Below are 7,010 nucleotides of genomic sequence, written 5' to 3' on the forward strand. Positions count from 1 at the left end.
TCAAGCACAACAAATACTGTGAAAATGGCACAGGACCAGGCAGTGTTTTGTTCTTTTGTGCATAGCAATGCTGTGAGTCAGAGCTGACTCGATGGTGCCTAACAACAACACCCTCATTCCATAGGTCCTAAAGTGTTACTTTTGATCATATTTGTATAATAAAGGTATAAGTCATGATCAAGTTATCAGGGATTGAGTTTTGTAGTAACCTGGTAACCAGAAAGTAAACAACTGAAACTGTGCATTTTTTTCTATTAATTTAAATTGATAATTATATCCCCATTGCTTTTGAATCATCAATCAAAACCTTCAACCTACTTAAGCCTGTCTATAAATCACATGCTATCAACTGGAAGTGTAAACAAAGTAAAGGCTGCACTGGCATAAATGGCATTGAGTAACTATCGATAAGAATCTAAATTCAGTCTGCATTGACATAATTATCAGTGTAGTCTTCTGACTCTAGCTTTTAATTGGAGGAGTAAACAAAGCAAAACTGATAGACTGTCACTCTGAACGCAACACCTGAATGTGAAAACCTTAACAGATCATCTTAGGTGAAACCATTAAAGCTGTGTCAGGTCTGCTTATTTCATAGTCTAATTATGTCTTATTTGCACCAATATCTTTGATCAATGATCATGACTCATCTTAGTCATATGCTTGCTAACATATAAAAGACCCTTGTTTCTTGTATACCTCACATTTGAATTTTGCAATATCTTCACTAGAACCAGCCAGTTATCAATGATATTATGTACATTTCTTCAGTTTATAGATCTAAATCTTGGAACCCTTTAGGATCATGCTAGTCCTAAGCCACCACTTCAAACGGAAAGTTGTTGCAAGGGTGAAAAACAAGTAAGAGAGTGGCAGTGAGGGAGCTCGAGGTTGGAGAGTTGTTCATTTGCAAATGGAGAATGGAGAAAAAGGAGCTGGAGAAAACAAATCTGTGAAAATGTGCACATTGTGGGTCCAAAGATCTAAGTTGGAGAATAACTTGAAAGAAAGAGTGGATTATTTCCTGAAGGGAACAAAAACAAGTTGTCTCTACTGTTGCAATTTGATCAAAATGAAGCTTCTGGTAAAATGAAAGAGAAATCCCAAATTTCAAGGTGGGTTTCACTTGGATTTCCAAATTCGTGAGAAGGAATGGCCTTTATGTGAGAATGAGAACCACTGTAGGCCAGCAACTTCTGAATGACTGGGAGCAAAAGATGGTCAACAAATTCATCACTGAAGAAATCTCTGGACTCAGTATCTCTGCAGTGGACATAATTAATATAGATGAGATTCCCATGTCTTTTGACATTCCCACCACCAGGACTACAGCTACTTCAGGTATGAAAACTGTAACCATTACAACCACTGTGCATAAGAGGGTTTGCTTCACTGTAGTTCTTTATTGCACTGCAAGTGGGATGAAATTAAAGCTGATGGAGATTTTCAAGAAAGTTAGCATGCCCCACAAAAAATGTCCACCAGTGTGGTTCATTGTAATGAGAAGGAATGGATGGACTGTGATGTTATGGAAGTATGGGTAGATAAATGTTATAGGGTCAGGAAGAGGGGGATGATTTTCAAAGAAGTCGTTAGTAATTTTTGACACCATGGCTGCTCACAAAGAAAAAAAATCCTTTAAAGTTATACTAACTGGTGTCCGTACAGCAGTCATATCTGGCGGCCTTACCTGCAAGCTGTAGTCTCTAGATACACTGGTTGACCACCAATTAAAGACTTTAATGAGAGGAGAATGGGACAAATGGATGCAGTCAGGGATTCATGAGTTCACACCATCAGGATGGCTGAAGTGGGTGATGTTTAGAGAAGTCTGCAAGTGGGTGCCTTCAGCTTTGGGGAAAATAACCCCAGAAACCATCCACAATGGCTTCAGAAAGTCTGGGATTGTGTACCAGCAGAATACTGATGACAAAGATGAAGACGCCAAAGGCAGCGATGATGATAACATCAGTTCAGAAGTCACGAAGAGTGTCTGCAGACAGCTCTGAGATATTTCAATGATGGCAGTGATGTGATGACAGATTAGACTTTGAAGGGTTCCGAGAGTCAGATGGTGATGATGATAATGAATGAATAAACTAAAATGTCCTATTTTAAGATGAAAATGCAATTTCTTCTGGTGATTCTTATTTGTTGATTCCAAAGACTATCTTTTAATGCAAGCATTTAGTCCATTTTCGGGAACATTTTATTGTGTTTTAGGTGAAAGTTTACACAGCAAATTACTTTCCCATTCAACAATTTATACACAACTTGTTACATGACATTGGCTGCAATATGTCAGCACTTTCCCTGTACCACCTTTCCTTCCTCATTTCCATTCCTCCAGTTTCCCTGCCCCCCTTGCTTTTTCATCTTTACTTTTGGGAAAATGTTGCCCATTTGGCCTTGTATATTTGAGTCTTCTAATGAGTATACTCCTTACGCTATTATTCTTTATCTTATAGACCAATCTATTATTTGGCTGAAAGATGACCTCTGGGAGTAGCTTCAGTTCCAGATAAAAAGAATGTCATAGGGTGATAGTCTCGGAGGTTCCTCCTGTCTCTAGCAGTCTAGTAATCCTGGTCCTTTCAATGAATTTGAATTTTGTTCTGTATTCTTCTCCTATTCTAACTGGAACCTTCTATTGTGTCCCTGGTCAGAGCACTCATTAGTTGTACCATCTAGTTCTTCTGGTCTCAGGCTAGAGGAGGCTGTGGTTTGTGTGGGCCATAAGTCCTGTGGATTAATTGCTTCCTTGGGTCTTTGGTTTCCTTCACTCTCTTTTACTCCAGATAGGAAGAGACCAATAGTTGTGTCTTAGATGGCCACTTGCCTAGATGCTACTCACCAAACTGGGATGTAGAATACTATCTTTATGAACTACATTATGCCAATTGACCTAGATCTCCCCTGAGACTGTGGTCCTTAGTCTTCAAGCCCAGTAACTCAGTCCCACAAGGTGTTTGGCTCTGTCTCAGAAATTTCCATAATTGTGCCCCCTATGTGCTCTATTATATATGTGAATATATATGTAGCAGATACGAATATGTATATACAAATGCCCACAATTACACAAATACATTTACATGTATTCCCACATGCCCTCCTACACCTATATAGTATACATATCTACCATTCATCTGTTGATGGGCACTTAGGGGTTGTTTCCATCTTTTTGTTGTTGTAAGTAGTGCTGCAATGAACATATGTGAGCATATGTCTACTCGTGTCACTGCTCTTATTTCTCTAGGATATAAACCTAGGAGTGGGATTGCTGGATCATATGGTATTTCTATTTCTAGTTTTTTAAGGAAGCATCATACCATTTTCCAGAGTGGGTCTACCATTTTATAATTCCACCAGCAGTGTATAAAATTCTAATCTCTTCACAACTTCACTAACATTTGTTTTCTGTTTTGTTGAACTTTGCTATTATTGCCGGAGTGAGATGATATCTCATTGTTGTTTTGAGTTGTATCTCTCTCTGGTGATGCAGTGCCTAAGGCATTTGCCTGCTAACCAGCAGTTTGGTGGTTCAAACCCACCAGCCATTCCATGGAAGGAAATGGAGCAATCTACTTCTATAATGATTTACCACCTCAGAAACCCAATGGAGGTTTCTATGAGTCGGAATCAACTCAATGGCAGTGGGTTTTGTTTGGTTTTAAAGGCTAACAATCTCAAGCATCTCTTCATGTGTTTGTTTGCTACCTGATAGTCCTCTTGAGTGAAGTGTCTGTTCATGTCCTCCACCCATATTTTGATTGGACCGTTTGTCTTTTTGTTGTTGAGGTGTTGAGTTTTCTACATAATTTAGAGATTAAATACTTGTCAGGTGTGTTGTTGCCAGCATTTTTTTCCCCCTCACTCTTTTGGATTCTCTTTTGGTAAAGTCTTTTGATGAGCATAAGTATTTTAATTTTTAGGAGGTCTCAGTTATTTAGTTTATCTTCTGTTTGTGCATTTTTAGTTGTGTTTGATAGTGTTTTTATGCCACAAATTAGGACCCTTAGCTTTGTCCCTGTGTTATCTTCCAAAAACTTTATCATATTAGGTTTAATGATTAGGTCTTTCCCCCAGAGGTATGGATGCTGTTTCATTTTGCATTTTGTCTCTCTTTATTTAAATATATTGATATATTTGGTCTTAAATTTACTATCTTATTTTGAAATTTCTGTTTATCTTACTCATGGAGCCTTGTTTCATTGTTTGCTTTAAAGAGCCAAACCCACTGCCATAGAGTTGATTCAGACTAAAAGTGACCCCCATAGGGTTTCCAATGCTGTAAATCTTTATGGGTGGAGCAGCTGGTGGGTTCAAGCTGCTGAACTTTTGGTTAGCAGCTAAATACTTTACCACAGTGCTACCAGAACTCCCTACTGTATGCTTAACCCCACTGCCATCGAGTCTTATCTGACTCATAGTGACCCCTCCTTGGGTTTCTGAGGCATTATCACTACGGAAGTAGATTGCCCAACCTCCCTTCCGAGGAGTGGCTGGTGGGTTAGAACTGCCAGCCTTCTGGTTAGCAGTCAAATGCCTTAGGCATTAGTAATTTTAAATTAAGATCTCTGAATTTTATTGGAAAATTATTTGTGGGAATACTTTCAGGTCTAGGAGGATAATGAGTTCCATCTTGCACTGGACAAATCTGCTGCAAAAGACCTCTTTGAAGTGTTAAATGGCAAAGATGTCACTTTGCGCCTAACCCAAGCAGTGGTATTTTCAATAACTTTAAATGCATGTGACAGATGAACAATGAATAAGGAAGACCAAAGGAGAATTGATGCATTTAAGCTGTGGTGTTGGAGAAGAATACAGAAAATACCATTGACTGCCAGAAGAATGAATAAATCTGTCCTGGAAGAAGTACAGCTGGAATGCTCCTTAGAAGTGAGAATGGCCAGACTTCATCTCACGAATTTTGGTCATGTTGTCAGAAGAGACTAGTCTCTTGAGAAGGATATCATGCTAGGTAGAGAGTTAGTGAAAAAGGGGAAGACCCTCAAAGAGATGGATTGACACAGTGGCTACAACAATGGGTTCAAGCACAGCAAAGATTGTGAGGAAGGCGCAGGACTAGGCAGTGTTTTGTTTTGTTGTACATAGGTCAACTGCGAAGGAACTGTTTCAAGTGCTGAGGAGCAAGGACTAAGGTGCGCCTGACACAAGCCATGATATTTCCAATCGCCTCGTATGCATGTGAGAGCTGGACAATGAATAAGGAAGACCAAAGAAGAGTTGGTGCTTTTGAGTTGTGCTGGCGAAGAATGCTGAAAGTACCGTGGACTGCTAAAAGAACTAACAGATCTGTCCTGGAGGAAGTGCAGCCAGAATGCTCCTTGGAAGCGAGAATGGCCAGACTTCGTCTCACCTGCTTTGGTCATGTTGTCAGAAGGGACCATTCCCTGGAGAAGGATGTCATGCTTGGTAGGGTCGAGTGTCGATGAAAGAGGGGAAGGCCTTCAATGAGATGGATTGACACGGTGGCTGTGATGATGGGCTCAAGTATAGCAGGGGTCGTGGAGCTGGCGCGGGATTGGGCAGTGTTTCGTTCTGCTGTGCATGGGTTCCAGTTTTATTTACGGAGGAACATTATCATACTCCACATCTCGGGGAGGTCCTCGGCTTTGTTTTTTCAAACAATTTATGGTTCATTCCTCAAAGCTTAAATTACGTTCAATGAAAGTTCTCAGAGAAGAAGTAGCTTCATCTCTCTGTCTTCACTTGCATTTGGGTTTGTAATACCTTGCTACCTTGTCAGCTCTATGATACCTTTAGCAAGGTATTTGTTGCATCTTAGTCAGCATTTTTATTTATTTTCTGTGAGAAAGTCAGTCTGCACACCTAGACCACCATATTACCAGACTCCACCATATGTTTTCTCTACTCTTACTCTGTGGCTGTAAAACCCTGCTAGGGGAAATTGCAAAATTAAACTGATTGGTTACATAACAAATTTATGATTTCCAGCCTAAGATGGCCTTCTCTACTGTTGGACGACCCTTTTATTCATCTTCATTTCCCATTTCCCATAACAACCATTTCAATCCCTTCCTTCACTCTTCCAATCCTTCCACCCAATCCCCTTCATCCCTCACTCTCATTTCAGAAAATCAAGCTTCCTACTTCAATACCAAAATAAACAAATGAGAAAAAAAAAAAAACTTTCAGGTGGGAATGCCTCAGATTTCCTTCATTCCTCTCCAAAGTTCTCTATTTTCCTATTCTTTCCTGTTTTCCTCCTCTCTCTTGGAAGAAGAAATGATCTTTCTTTCCTCCTGTCCAGGTCCCTCTACCTATGGTCCAGAATAGTGCTACTCAAACTATAGTCACAGATCCTCCAAATGTTTGATACTGATCCACAGCAATATAAGCACTGAAATTGAAAGTAAATATTTAGACACTTTCAGAGCAATTTGTACTTGTATAGCAATTTGAGGAGCTCTGGTAGTGTAATGACTAAGGCAATTGACTGCTAACCAGAAGGTTGGCAGTTCAAACCCACCAGCCACTCCTTGGAAGGAAGGTTGGGCAATCTACTTCCATAGAGATACCACCTCGGAAACCCAAGGAGGGGTCACTGTGAGTCAGAGAAGACTCGATAGCACATAACAAAAACAACGTAGCAATTTGAGGGAGTCCCTGGATGGTACAAACAGTGAAGTGCCTGATTATAGTCCCTGGATTATGAATGAGGTCCCTTCCCATATGTCTTCAAGTAAAATTTATAGGTAAGTCTGAACAAGTGCATATGGTTCTTATTTAGCTTTACCTTAATGCAAGGAGTTCTGTAGCACAGTGCCTAAGATGTATGACTGCTAACAAGAAAGTTGGTAGTTCAAAACCACCAGCCAATCTGCAGAAGGAAGATGAAGCAATCTAATTCCACGAAGACACATTGGAAACCCAATGGTGGTTCTATGAGTTGGAATCAACTTGATGGTATTGAGTTTGGTTTTGGTTTTAATGCAAGAAAAGGTTTTTTTTTTTTTTTTTTTTTT

The sequence above is a fragment of the Orycteropus afer genome, unplaced genomic scaffold (assembly GCF_000298275.1).
Source record: "Orycteropus afer afer isolate SDZICR_OR568_19922 unplaced genomic scaffold, OryAfe1.0 scaffold00352, whole genome shotgun sequence".
Lineage (NCBI taxonomy): Eukaryota > Metazoa > Chordata > Mammalia > Tubulidentata > Orycteropodidae > Orycteropus > Orycteropus afer.